Source organism: Oncorhynchus mykiss, chromosome 7 (assembly GCF_057628025.1).
Source record: "Oncorhynchus mykiss isolate SJ-2025 chromosome 7, ASM5762802v1, whole genome shotgun sequence".
NCBI lineage: Eukaryota > Metazoa > Chordata > Actinopteri > Salmoniformes > Salmonidae > Oncorhynchus > Oncorhynchus mykiss.
This window is the reverse complement of record NC_143028.1, coordinates 61,774,938-61,790,692: the sequence shown is the minus strand read 5'-3', so window position 1 is coordinate 61,790,692 and position 15,755 is coordinate 61,774,938. Positions and strand designations below refer to the sequence as shown.

At 42.2% G+C, this 15,755-nt stretch overlaps 1 pseudogene; it reads left to right on the top strand.

Annotated features, from left to right (window-relative positions):
* Window positions 1–3,822: 3,822 nt before the first annotated feature.
* LOC149982627 (solute carrier family 2, facilitated glucose transporter member 11-like) lies at window positions 3,823–8,389 on the top strand (annotated as a pseudogene).
* Window positions 8,390–15,755: the final 7,366 nt, after the last annotated feature.

Below are 15,755 nucleotides of genomic sequence, written 5' to 3'. Positions count from 1 at the left end.
GAATGTTTTAGAGTAAAATTAAACTTATCACAAGAATCTTGTAATTATAACTCAATCTTCAAATGACTGGCTTTCATATTTCAATTTGGTGGTGGCTTTTATATGGGCAGTTATACTGAACAAAAATATAAATGCAACATGTAAAGTGTTGACCCCATGTTTCATGAGCTGAAATAAAAGATCCCATAGAGAAAGCGTATTTCTCTCAAATTTTGTGCACATAATTGTTTGCATCCTTGTTAGTGAGCATTTCTCCTTTGCCAAGATAATCCATCCACCTGACAGGTGTGGCATATCAAGAAGATGATTAAATAGCATGATCAGTACACAGGTGCACCTTGTGCTGGGGCCAATAAGAGGACACTCTAAAATGTGCCGTTTTGTAACACAACACAATGCCACAGATGTCTCAAGTTTGAGCGAGCGTTCAATTTGCATGTTGACTGCAGGAATGTCCACCAGAGCTGTTGTCAGATAATTGAATGTTCATTTCTCTACCATGAGCCACCTCCAATGTCATTTTAGAGAATTTGGCAGTACGTCCAACTGGCTTCACAACCGCAGACCACATGTATGGCTTTGTGTGGGCAGCGGTCAACATTTTGAACAGTGTCCCATGGTAGTGGTGGGGTTATACTGTAGTATGGGCAGGCATAAGCTACGTACAACAAACACAGTTGCGTTTTATTGATGGCAATTTGAATGCACAGAGATACCGTGATGCGATCGTGAGGCCCATTGTCATACCATTCATCCTCGTCCATCACCTCAGCATGATAATGCATGGCCCCATGTCGCAAGGATCTGTACACAATTCCTGGAAGTTGAACATTTTCCAGTTCTTCAGCATACTCACCAGACATATCACCCATTGAGCATGTTTGGGATACTCTTAATCGACGTGTATGACAGTGTGTTCCAGTACCCGCCAAGATCCAGAAACTTCACACAGCCATTGAAGAGGAGTTGGATAACATTCAACAGGCCACAATCAACAGTGTGATCAACTCTATGCGAAGGAGATGTCACGCTGCATGAGGCAAATGGTGCTCACACCAGATACTGACTGGTTTTCTGATCCACGCCCCTACCTTTTTTGACCAACTGATGCATATCTATATTCCCAGTCATGTGAAATCCATAGATTAGGGCCTTTTCAATTTATTTTGATTGACTGATTTCCTTATATGAACTGTAACTCCGTAAAATCATTGAAATTGTTGAATGTTGCGTTTATATTTTTATTCAGTGTATGTAGCCTACATCTAGTGCACCCATATGTGCCGACAGATTTTACAGAATCAATGTCTGCATACTGCATACTTATGCTTCCATAGAGCAATAACAGTTGGCTCCACTCCACTTAATACACTCACAAATCAGCATAAAACTGATAAAGGTTAATGAGCACATTCCCTTTATGTTGATCCAACAACACCCATGCACCTTGAAACTCAGAAAACTCCAGATACAGAGCATGTTCTTTTACATTTCCAAACCAAATTAAAAGGATGTTGGTCTTGAAATAGTAAACATCAAAATCTTTCATTCATATCCATGAAAGTATGTATGTATGGATATGTATGTATGAAATGTATGGCAATGTATTGAATGGACACTTAACATCATGCAGGTTTCTCTGATCAAATACCCTAACCTAAAATGGCGCCCAATCAAATAAAACATGTGCTGTCAGCTTAATAAACAACGTATCCTAAAACCAGACAGGTAAAGGAAAAATGAATATGGAATGGACAATCATAACTGTTGTCCAGGAGTTTCACCCAAGTGTCATGATCAGTGGTTTCAAGTTTGTTTCTGTACATTTTTGACCAGCTTATCATAGTAAAACAGAAAAAATATTTCTGCATTTCCTGCTGTGTAAACACATTGCAAATAGGCTCACGATAACGTCTGATAAAGTTGGTTAGCTGATATTCAGAGCTTAAATAGCCAAATTGATTAGTCACAAGAATCAAGACTAATAATATCAGACCTCAAGATAAGACACAGATGCAGACAGTTCAAAATAACAAACGTTCATTTACAAAACAGGGAGCAGGCAATCAACAGGTCAAGGGCAGGCAGAGGTCAGTAATCCAGGTCAGAGTCCGTAAAGTACAGAACGGCAGGGTCAGGGCAGGGAGGGGTCAGTAATCCAGGACAGTGTCAAAAGGTACAGAACAGCAGGCTCAGGGCAGGCAGGATGGTCAAAAACCGGGAGAACTAGAAAACAGGAACTAACACGAATCAGGCATATGGGAAAAAAATGCTGGTAGGCTTGATGAGACAAGACAAACTGGCAACAGACAAACAGAAAACACAGGTATAAATGCACAGGGGATAATGGGGAAAATGGGCAACACCAGGAGCGGGGTGGAGACAAGCACAAGACAGGTGAAACAGATCAGGGTGTGACAAATAAAGCCAATGCAATGGCCTCTTTTACAAATGGTGGGCCTACCACATTCAGTAGGCTACATCCCAGGCAGATTTTTTTTGTCTTTCCTAGGGTGGCAAAAATGTAAGGACCGGCCCTGTTCCCATTTAGTTAACATTATCAAAGTTTCCCTTTACTGTGGAAATTGTGATCGAATCAACGCAATATTAGCGTTCAATGCAACATACCGAAACAAAACAAACTATGCAGAACGCTTTGGAGTAGGATTCTATTGCATTGACACATATGACTCAGCCAGTACTCTAAAAAGACTGGTGTGGCATAACCAATCAGATTTGCATTAGGCCTATATGCAAATAGACCATTGCCATATATGGATCTGAGCCATTCACTTTGAACTGGACTGTGTTCACAGCATGAGTGGTGGTGAGTAGATGTGCTTGTTTTGAGATCAAAGCTGCATGTACTGAAGCCATGTGTGGACATTTGTTCATATCCTTTACTAGTTAGTGAGTTATTAGCCTAGTTGTAGATCATTTATAGTCAGCAATGGGGGAGTGATTGCTTTCTACAAAGCACAAAGTGTGTACATTTCTAGACCTTTTTGAAAAGCAAGTCAGATAAAGAGCTTTTTTTTGTCTTAAAGGGGCAGTATTGTATTTTGAGACAGGCTTGAATAAGCTAAGAGCCAATAGGCAGAGGGTTGCATCATTTGTCTGATTCTCTGTTATAATGGTATAGGAATAAGAATGCATTTTATTTTGTAAAGTGGTTTCTTGCATCAAACAACAACATTTTCAGTCACCTCCATGTCTGAAGGACAAGTGGATAAACAGGTTAATGTCAATCCCAACATGTTTTTTTTCAAAAGGCTCATGAAATGTAGGCCTACATTGAACATCACACATTGGCTGCTGAACACCACCACTACTGTAGGCTGAATGATAGAACAGCTATTTCCATGTTACAATGTTATTGGATACATTTTTTTCCATTGTTTTTGATGGTAGGCCACTCTGGTAGACCTACTTTATGATCAAATAGCCACAGTAGCCTACTTGATCATTGTCTGTAACTTAAAGCGAGTGCAGCCTCAGTGTTCACAGTAAATGTTCAAGTTTAGGCTCAGCAGACTTGAAATTTGCTCAGTGCCTCATTTTTTTAAAGGGAAGATTGGTAGTGGGTCACCAGAATTGTCATCATGCTTCACTGTGCTCGGTCCTGTAATTGCATTATAATGTGTGAACACGTCGCCCCATGACACCAAGTGTTTGACCCATAATGTAAATGTTTGCTCCACTATATTTATGCACACTTATTCACTACAAAATTATATTCGACACCACTTACTTTCTGCAGTTTGCCAGTTGTCTTAGAGCTTTGGATCTACAGGGGTCTGTTGGAAAGCATAATATTGACACATGTCAGAGAGAATTGTCTGTTTGGAGGTGAGTTAAGTGATATAAACTAATTTACCACCAGAAAGTTAATGAGAGAACAGCTAAAAAAAACATTTTGTTCAATGGGTTCAAAAATACATAGTACATTGTAGTAATATCCAAAAGTGACAACAGTAATAGTGCAAATTTAACTTAAAATTAGATAAAGGGTTGAATTTAACCAGGAAGTTTTGTTAAGCATGATTACTGAATCAGTCTTGATTTAACCCAGTTTAACCTTTTCCTCTGGTCACACAGAGCAATTTTTGGCAGTCTTTATCTATGTTGGTGCAACCCACCCTGATTTGTCACTGCTGGCTAAATTATTAGATGAATAAATTAGATATCTGGCTAGTTGACTTATAGAAACATGATAAGCCACAATAGTTAAATTGGTAGTCATACCAAAAATACAGCACATGCAATGTAATTTCATCACTTAAACCACCTCCAGGGGCAGTTTATAATTAAACCCTAATCTAAGTTTAAATTTGATTTTGAAACAAGAGTAGACTTGATCCTGGTTCAAAGTGAAAATTTAGATTAGATGAAGGGTTAAATGTAACTAGGACTAATTCCATACTAGGTTTAACGTTTTATGCAACATGATTAATATATCAACCTTAATTGAAGTGTTCATTCATGTTGCTGCAACCCACCCTGGTATTTTACAACTGGTTTTACTTTGAAGTATTGAATTGAAAACTCATCAAATGCAATTACCCATAAACCTTCAGTGCAGCACCATCTGCTGGCTGGACAGCAACATTTGAAGAGGCTGATCAGTATTAGCAAATTATGTTGGTCGTAGCCTATAATACTGTATGTGCCTCAATTCAACTTGGTGACCTACAGGCTACACAAACTTCAAACTGTCACACATTGATGTCAATTGGAAATTTGCTGTACTTATAGTAGAGATGTTTTGGGGGTCTGCGCTCTGCGTCCTGGCCAACCTGTATGATTCAAGCACTTTACAACGACTTTATGGATGACCGAATAGTTCCACTGTTACAATTTTGCTTGAAAATAGAAAATATAATCTAACCTAACCAACCTATCATTTGTGTTTCTGAAGAAAAAAAAAGTTATACTTGTTTCTACTGGCAATGATTTAAATGTGATGTTAATAGTGACATTGTATGCACTCGTCAGTATGGCTATAACCTTGCCATAATGAATGCACCCATCATAGTAAAATATTTCTGAAAGTAAACCGTGTGTGTGTGTGTGTCTATGTGCCCATGTGTGTACATACAGTATGCTCCCTCTACCTTTCCTCTCAGTTTATTCAGAATTTTGTGAACAAGATGTTTCGGGAGCATTGGGATGCTCAGCTGTTCAACAGGTCACCCTGTTCTGGACTTGCATCATGTCCATCTACTCCATGGGAAGGCTGCCGGAGCTCTTATAGCTGGACCCATGAGCGTAACCTTTGGAGGATAATTTGACTTATTTGATTAATACATTTTGGCCTACTTTTGAAGGCAATGTTATAAATATCAATATCAGCTTTTTACACAAGGATGTCTGGTAACCTTGGTATGTTGTCCTCACTGAGAAGCTTATTAAGTTTTATTTGTACGTTGTATTTTTGAACGTTGTCAATTTATCAATCAATCAATCAAATGTATCTATTAAACCCTTCTTACATCAGCTGATGTCACAAAGTGCTGTACAGAAACCCAGTGTCATGCCCTGACCTTAGTAATCTTTGTTTTCTTTAGGGTGTGACAAGGGTGGTTTGTGTAGTTTTCATTGTCTAGGGGTTTTTGTATGTTTATGGGGTTTCCTAGTCTAGGTGTTTATATATCTATGGTTGCCTACATTGGTTCTCAATCAGAAGCAGCTGTTTATCGTTGTCTCTGATTGGGGACCATATTTAGGTAGCCATATTCCTTGGATAGTTTGTGGGTTATTATTCGATGTTTAGCTGCCTGTTTGCACTAGTCATATAGCGTCCGTATAGTTTTGTTCAGTGTTCTCTCTTTATTAAAGTAGTATGTACGCCTATCATCAATATGACGAACGTGACAGAACAACCCACCAAGAAAGGACCAAGCAGCGTGCTAAAAAGGAGTGGACATCTTGGACCCTGGAGAAAGAGGAGTGGAGTACATCCTGGACCTGGGAGGACGTAATAGCAGGGGACAAGACCCTGCCATGGAAGCAGGTGGAGATGGCACAGGAGGAACGGCGTCGATATGAGGGTACATGGCTGGCACAGAAGCCCGAGAGGCACACAAGGAGATTGCATGAGTCAGGTCGGAGACTTGAGCCAACTCCTTGTGCTTACTGTTATGCGGTGGAGCACACGGTGTCTCCAGTGCCTAGTCTAGCCCGGTGCGCTCTATTCCAGCTCCTTACATTGGCCGGGCTAGAATGGGCATCCAGCCAGGAAGGAGGATGCCGGCTCAGCGCTCCTGGTCTCCAGTGTACCTCCTTGGACCAGAATATCCTGCGCCGGCTTTGCGTACTGGCCTCCAGTGCGCCTCCAGGGTCCAGTACGCCCTGTTCCTGCTCCCCGCACTCACCCTGAAACAGCAAACAGCAAGCAATGCAGGTGTAGAAGCACGGTGTCTAGGGAAAAACTCCCTGGAAAGGCCGGAACCGAGGAAGAAACCTAGAGGAACCAGGCTATGAGGGGTGACCAGTCCTCTTCTGGCTGTGCCGGGTGGAGATTGTAACAGAACATAGCCAAGATGTTCATAGATGACCAGCAGGGTCAAATAATAATCACAGTGGTTGTAGAGGATGCAACAGGTCAGCACCTCAGGAGTAAATGTCAGTTGGCTTTTCATAGCCGATCATTCAGAGTATCTCTACCGGTCCTGTTGTCTCTAGAGTTGAAAACAGCAGGTCTGGGACAAAAAAACACATTTCCATTTCACACGTGTATAATACAGACTTGTGAAACAAATATAAGCACCCACTGAATTATTATTATGAAGACAGCAAGGCTACCTTTATTTTATGTTTCCTCACAGTGGAGTCAGTCAATAAAAAATGTGGAGGTGTTTGTTTCTCAAGGCTGATAGAGATCTCTGAACCTTGCAGGGTGGCGCCAGAGCAGTATACGATATCTATATGAGTACTATTTTCATTAACGTAATTAATTCCTTGATATTCAGGATTTACTTAACTCTACTTGTCTCTACTCTATTCTATTCTCCTGTACTCTACTCTACTTTAAAACCACTGTGTTGCTCTCACAGGAAGAAGACTATGCTGTTGAATAATATCTTCTTGATGCTGAGTTCACTCCTAGCGATGACCAGCAGAGCTGCCAAGTCTTTTGAAATGATCATCATCTCCAGGGTCCTGGTTGGAATCAATGCTGGTATGTACTGTATATGGTATGTACTGTATATTAAAAAAGAGGGTTCTTAGATGGGGGTTCTTATGTCATCAAACCATGCTCATTGTGCCACTGACTGCATTACGATTTTGGGGTTTTACAATAGAAACATTTGTAATACTTGTATGTTTGTTCTTAGGTCTTTAAATGTTGATGGCATAAACAGTGTATTTATACATAATAAGACAAATGAGACAAACAGCTGTACAATTACAGTATGTTTGATATTGGAAAATGAAACCACCGACAGAAATTATCCACTCCTTTCACAGGGATGAGTGGTTTCACAGGGATCACAGGGATCAGTATGAATGTACAACCCATGTATTTTGGAGAGAGCGCTCCCAAGCACCTGCAAGGGGCTGCTTCCCTGTCGTCCAGCCATCTTCACATCACTTGGAGTGGTGTTAGGACAGGTTGTAGCATTCGGAGGCTACGAAATCAGCTTGCAGTTCAGTGTTACACATCAATCTAGCACCTACAAAAGATTGTGTGACTTGTTTGGGGAAATAATTGCAGTTTGAAACTTTGTTTAATTAAGTCAGTATTTCATTTGATGGTGGTCATGTGTTTCCAGGGAGATCTTAGGCAGTGAGCCATGATGGCAATACCTACTGGGCAGTAATGCCATCCCAGGCCTCATCCAGCTCCTCACTCTCCACTGGTTCCCAGAAAGCTCTCAATACCTCCTCGTAGACCAGGGGAAAAGGAGGCCTGTATCAATGGTAGGTAGGAGGAGAGCCAGACCATGACCTGTGTTAGTCTGTGGCTGTGTGCGGTACTTTCTTGTCTGAGCCACATGGCTCTGTTCCTCTTGTATGTGAGTTAGTGTGAGCGATATATACAGTAAAAACATGAGCAAGTTCTGCTGCTGTTATTCATTATTCTGCATCAGCAGGGATGGGCAGTCTTTGTATCAATTGCATGCATCTGTGTACTTTTTTTAATCATTTGTTTGTATTTACATAATGCATTGTGTGTGCATGCATGTTAGCCTTGTGGCGTCTGCGTGGCTGTGAGATCCAGCGGTCAGAGTTGGATGAGATCTTCCAGGAGCAGGCTGAGGTTAAAGTCCTGAGGCCCAGCAGACCCTGGGAGTTGTTGGCTGACCGTAACGTCCACTGGCAGGTGATCTCCATCAGTAGCACCATGCAACTCTGTGGCAATGACTCGATTCTGCAAAAACATTAGAACTCGGAACTCAGAACTTGGATCGTAGAACTTATAAGATCTTTATTTTTCAACAGGGAAATTCATTTGTTCCTAATTTTCAATACATTATGTAGGCTACATGTGTCACATAAAATCACAAATACTACACTACATAACAAAAGGGATGTGGACACCTGCTCACCAGACATCTCATTCCAAAATCATGGGCATTAATATGGAGTTTGTCCACCCTTTGCTGCTATAACAGCCTCCACTTGCTGCGGGGACTTGCTTCCATTCAGCCAAAAGAGCATTGGTGAGGTCGGGCACTGACGTTGGGCGATTAGGCCTGGCTCACAGTCTGCGTTCCAATTCATCCCAAAGGTGTTTGATGGGGTTCAGGTCAGGGCTCTGTGCAGGCCAGTCAAGTTCTTCCACACTGATCTCAAAAAATCATTTCTGTATGGACCTCATTTGTGCATGGGGGTATTGTCATGCTGAAACTGGAAAGGGCCTTCCCCAAAATGTTGCCACAAAGTTGGAAGCACAGAATCGTCTAGAATGTTGTTGTGTGCTGTAGCGTTAATTTCCCTTCACTTGAACTAAGGGGCCTAGCCCGAACCATGAAAAACAGCCCCAGACCCTTATTCCTTTACAGATGACATCATGCATTGGGGCAGGTAGTGTTCTTCTGGCATCCGCCAAACCCAGATTTGTCTGATGGACCGTCAGATGATGAAGCGTGATTCATCACTCCAGAGAACGCGTTTCCACTACTCCAGAGTCCAATGGCAGCGAGCTTTACACCACTCCAGCCAACGTTTGGCATTGCACATGGTGATCTTAGGCTTGTGTGCGGCTGCTTGGCCATGGAAACCCATTTCATGAAGCTCACAATTGTCAGTTATTGTGCTGACATTGCTTCCAGAGGCAGTTTGGAACTCGGTAGTGAGTGTTGCAACCGAGGACATGATTTTTACACGCTATGCGCTTCAACACTCTGTGGTCCCGTTCTGTGAGCTTGTGTGGCTCTAGCAGGGCATCATTTTACAAACTGACTTGTTGGAAAGGTGGCATCCTATGATGCTGCCACATTGAAAGTTACTGAGTTCTTCAGTAAGTCCATTATACTGCCAATGTTTGTCTATGGAGATTGCATTACTGTATGTTCGATTTTATACACCTGTCAGCAACGGGTGTGGCTGAAATAGCCAAACCCACACATTTGAAGTTATGTATGTATGTATGTAATCTGGTGAATGATGTCCCTTTAGCCGCTTTCTTACAAACAATGTAAGCAGCAGACTCCTCTTGTTATTGAAGCTTGGTTTCTCCCCACATTCATTGTTTCTCCGAGTCAGCAGGGTTCTGGTAGTGGGTTTCTGACAGAGCTCTCTATCTAGGATCAAAGTTAACTACCTCTGAAGTACACCATTGTTCTGACAGCAAAACCCAGCTCAGATTAACTTCTGGACAGAGCCTGTTCCTAGCCCCTCCCTCACAACAGACTTGATTAGAATGTGAGATCCGCTACCAATTTCATAGTGAGAGTAGACGGGCTTACATTTCATCGTACGGTACCTTGTTAAAAATGCATTCTGGTGATGATGACGTACGGTTGTACTTTACATTTGTAATGCTTGCGGGAGTTAGGGAGGAGAACATAAAGGGTTGTTTGTATTTCAGGGTTTAATGAAGAGGTGTAGTCAGTCCAAGACCATGCCATTTCACTGGTGCTGCAGATTTAGTAAACTTCTTCAGGATCGCTGTCCCTTCCACGGGACGGTTGAGCTAACGTAGGCTAATGCGATTAGCATGAGGTTGTAAGTCACAAGACAATTTCCCAGGACATAGGCATATCTGATATTGGCTTAAATTCTTGTTAATCTATCTGCACTGTCCAATTTATATTAACTATTACATTGAAATAATAACATGCTATTGTTTGAGGAGAGTGCACAATTTTGAACATTAAAAAGTTATTAATAAACAAATTAGTCATTTGGGCAGTCTTGATACATTTTTTACAGAAATGCAATGGTTCATTGGATCAGTCATCCAGTGGGTAAAATATATTGCACCTGGGCTGAAATAATACATTACCTTTCTCTTGCATTTCAAAGATGATGGTACAAAAAAATACACAAGAACAGTTTTTTTTCTTTGTATTATCTTTTACCAGACCTATTGTGTTATTCTCTAAAGTGTTTCCTTTCAAATGGTACCAAGAATATGCATATCCTTAAGGGGCTGAGCTACAGGCAGTTAGATTTGAGTCATTTCAGGGGGAAAAAAAGAGGTGGATCCTTTATATATATATTTATAACATTTTATTTGTCACATACATGTGATTAGCAGATGTTATTGCGGGTGTAGCGAAATGCTCGTTCTTCTAGCTCCGACAGTGCAGTAACATCTAACAAATGACAACATATACACACATCTAAGTAGGAATGAATTAAGACTATATACATATGGACGAGCGATGTCAGAGCGTAATGGACTAAGATACAGTGGGGGAAAAAAGTATTTAGTCAGCCACCAATTGTGCAAGTTCTCCCACTTGAAGATGAGAGGCCTGTAATTTTCATCATAGGTACACTTCAACTATGACAGACAAAATGAGAAAAAAATCCCATTGTAGGATTTTTAATGATTTTTATTTGCAAATTATGGTGGAAAATAAGTATTTGGTCAATAACAAGTTTCTCAATACTTTGTTATATACCCTTTGTTGGCAATGACAGAGGTCAAACGTTTTCTGTAAGTCTTCACAAGGTTTTCACACACTGTTGCTGGTATTTTGGCCCCTTCCTCCATGCAGATCTCTAGAGCAGTGATGTTTTGGGGCTGTTGCTGGGCAACACGGATTTTCAACTCCCTCCAAAGATTTTCTATGGGGTTGAGATCTGGAGACTGGCTAGGCCACTCCAGGACCTTGAAATGCTTCTTACGAAGCCACTCCTTCGTTGCCCGGGTGGTGTGTTTGGGATCATTGTCATGCTGAAAGACCCAGCCACGTTTCATCTTCACTGCCCTTGCTGATGGAAGGAGGTTTTCACTCAATCTCACGATACATGGCCCCATTTACACGGATCAGTCGTCCTGGTCCCTTTGCAGAAAAACAGCCCCAAAGCATGATGTTTTCACCCCCATGCTTCACAGTAGTTATGGTGTTCTTTGGATGCAACTCGGCATTCTTTGTCCTCCAAACACGACGAGTTGAGTTTTTATCATCTGACCATAAGACATTCTCCCAATCTTCTGGATCATCCAAATGCTCTTTAGCAAACTTCAGACGGGCCTGGACATGTACTGGCTTAAGCAGGGGGACACGTCTGGCACTGCAGGATTTGAGTCCCTGGCGGCGTAGTGTGTTACTGATGGCAGGTTTTGTTACTTTGGTCCCAGCTCTCTGCAGGTCATTCACTAGGTGGTGTGGTTCTGGGATTTTTGCTCACTGTTCTTGTGATATTTTTGACCCCACGGGGTGAGATCTTGCGTGGAGCCCCAGATCGAGGGAGATTATCAGTGGTCTTGTATGTCTTCCATTTCCTAATAATTGTTCCCACAGTTGATTTCTTCAAACCAAGCTGCTTACCTATTGCAGATTCAGTCTTCCCAGCCTGGTGCAGGTCTAGAATTTTGTTTCTGGTGTCCTTTGACAGCTCTTTGGTCTTGGCCATAGTGGAGTTTGGAGTGTGACTGTTTGAGGTTGTGGACAGGTGTCTTTTATACTGATAACAAGTTCAAACAGGTGCCATTAATACAGGTAACGAGTGGAGGACAGAGGAGCCTCTTAAAAAAGTTACAGGTCTGTGAGAGCCAGAAATCTTGCTTGTTTGTAGGTGACCAAATACTTATTTTCCACCATAATTTGCAAATAAATTCATAAATCCTATAATGTGATTTTCTGGATTTTTTTTTCCCCCTCATTTTGTCTGTCATAGTTGAAGTGTACCAATGATGAAAATTACAGGCCTGGAGTGTCCTGGAGGGCGGATAGTTTTCCCCCGGTATTGCGTTGGGCAGACTGCACCCCAGTCTGGTGATCCTTGCGGTTGTGGGCGGTGCAGTTGCCGTACCAGGTGGTGATACAGCCCAACAGGATGCTCTCAATTGTGCATCTGTAAAAGTTTGAGGGTTTTAGGTGACAAGCCCAATTTCTTTAGCCTCCTGAGGTTGAGGCTCTGTTGCACTTTCTTCACCACACTGTCGGTGTGGGTGGTCCAGTTCAGTTTTTCAGTGATGTGTACGCCAAGGAACTTGAAGCTTTCCACCTTCTCCACTGAGGTCCCGTTGTTGTAGATAGGGGGGGTGCACCCTCTGCTGTTTCCTGAAGTCCACAATCATCTCCATTGTTTTGTTGACGTTGAGTGAGAAGTTGTTTTCCAGGCACCACACTCCCAGGGGCCTCACCTCCTCCCTGTAGGCCGTCTCGTAATCAAGCCTACTACTGTTGTGTCGTCTGCTAACTTGATTTTTTGAGTTAGAGGTGTGCATGGCCACGCAGTCATGGGTGAACAGAGTACAGGAGAGGACTGAGCACGTACCCTTATGGGGCCCCAGTGTTGAAGATTAGCAAAGTGGAGATGTTGTTTCCTACCTACACCAGCTGGGGGTGGCCCATCAGGAAGTCCAGGACCCAGTTGCTCAGGGCGCGGTTCAGACCCAGGGCCCCAAGCTTGATGATGATCTTGGATGGTACTATGGTGTTGAAGGCTGAGCTATAGTCAATCAACAGCATTCTTACATAGGTATTCCTCTTGTCCAGATGGGATAGGGCAGTGTGCAGTGTGACTGCGATTGCATCCTCAGTGGAGCTATATATGCAAATTGAAGTGGGTCTAGGGTGTCAGGTGAGGTGGAGGAGATATGATCCTTAACTAGCCTCTCAAAGCACTTCATGCTGACAGAAGTGAGTGCTACGTGGCGATAGTCATTTAGTTCAGTTATCTTTGCTTTCTTGGGTACAGAAACAATAGTGGACATCTTGAAGCAAGTGGGGAAAGCAGACTGGATAGGGAGAAATTTAATATGTCCGTAAACACTCCAGTCAGCTGGTCTGCGCATGCTCTGAGGACGCGGCTAGGGATGCCGTCTAGGCTGGCAGCCTTACGAGGGTTAACATGCTTAAATGTCTTACTCATTTGGCCACGGAGAACGATAGCCCACAGTCCTTGGGAGCGGGCCGAGTCGGTGGCACTGTGTTATTCTCAAAGCAGGTGAAGGTGTTTAGCTTGTCTGGAAGCAAGATGTCGGTGTCTGCGAAAAGCCTGGTTTTCCTTATGTAGTCCGTGATGTCTGTAGACCCTGCCACATACATCTCCTGTCTGAGCCATTGAATTGCAACTCCACTTTGTCTCTGTACTAACTTTTTGCCTGTTTGATTGCCTAACGAAGGGAATAGCTACACTGTTTGTATTCAACCATATTCCCAGTCACCTTGCCATGGTTAAATGCGGTGGTTCGCGCTTTCAGTTTTGTGTGAAGGCTGCCATCTATCCACGGTTTTTGGTTTGGGTAGGTTTTAATAGTCATAGTGGGAACAACATCCCCTATACACTAAACTCCCCAAATACAGTTGTGCCAAGCTTGTAGCGTCATACCCAAGAAGACTATAGGCTGTATTCACTGCCAAAGGAGCTTCAACAAAGTACTGAGTAAAGGGTCTGAATACTTATGTAAATGTGATATTTTCATTATGGGGTATTGTGTGTTAGATTGATGAGGAAAAAAATGTTTTAATCCATTTTAGAATAAGGCTGTGACGTAATTTTTTTTTTGTTGAAAAAGTCAAGGGGTCTGAATACTTTCCGAATGCACTGTATTTACATTAAAATACAAACATTGTTACATTAAGTGTGTGCCCTCAGGCCACACTTGCCTGCCTGCCTGATTCTGACCTGATTACAAACCTCTGCCTGCCCTGACCCCGAGCCTGCCTGCCGTCCAGATCCTCAAAGTTCTACAGCTGCACCATCCTGACTGGTTACATCCCCGCCTGGTATGGCAACTGCTCTGCATCCGACCACAAGGTGCTACAGAGGGTACTGCTTACTGCCCAGTACATCACTGGGGCCAAGCTTCCTGACATCCAGGACCTCTATACTAGGCGGTGTCAGAAGAAGGCCCTAAAAATTGTCAAAGACTCCAGCCACCTTAGTCATAGACTGTTCTCTCTCTGCTACCTCACGGTAAGCAGTACCGGAGCGCCAAGTCTAGGTCCAAAGACTCCTTACCAGCTTCTACCTCCAAGCCATAAGAGTGTTGAACAGTTAATCAAATGGCTACCCAGACTATTTGCATTGACTCCTTCTTTTTTACGCTGCTGCTACTATCTATGCATAGTCAATTTACCCCTACCTACATGTACAGATTGCCTGACTAACCTGTATACCCGCACATTGACTCGGTACTGTATACAGTATAGCCTCGTTATTGTTATTTTACTGTTACTTTTTTAACTTTAGTTTATTCAGTAAATATTCTCTTAAATCTTATTTTCTTAACTGCATTGTTGGTTAATAAGGGCTTGTACGTAAGCATTTCACGGTAATGTACTGAAGGTAGGTGAGGAGTCAAACACAGAGAGGCAGAGGTCAGTGTAGCGTATTTTATCAGGGCAAGTCCAAAAACACAGTACAGTACAATACCCCAAAACAACGACCAAGGCAATGGGAACTAACAGTACTCCCGTAAGGCGCAAAAACACAACGCACCTTACTATAATAACCACACGCGAAATACACTGAGGAAAGCCTCCACAAGCAACAAGAAAAATAATCCCGCACAAACCTAAGCAGGGAAACAGGGGTAAATATACACACAGAAATTAAAGCAAATGAAAAGCAGGTGTGAATGAACCAAAGACAAAACAAACGGAAAAGGAAACATGGATCGGTGATGGCTGGTAGACCGGCGACGCCAACGCCGAACAGGGAGAGGAACCACCTTCGGTGGAAGTCGTGACATGTACTCTGTTTACTTGTCAATTTGAACCATGTGGCTTTTCAGCAGCTAGTATGAAATACTGTTCTTGAATTCTACTGTGACCAGTTTTTGTTAATGAAGATACTCAAAAAAAAAAAAAAGTGAAATCAGTCATAACCCTGACACTATATTCTAGTCGGGGGTCCTATGTGTCTTGAGAGGATTTTTAAAAGTTAACAATATAATTTATCAAATTTGGAATGGTGAAAAAATGATGTTCAGGTAAATGTGCAGTTCAACTTCTGCTGCCCCATGTATCATAGGGTTATCATAAGGATATGGTGGATGATATTTTAACAAGGTGAAACAATTCTATACAAAGCTACTGTATGTTCAGATAAATATTATACTATATATATATATATATATATATATATATATATTATATAATTTCACAAATCTTTATTATCAA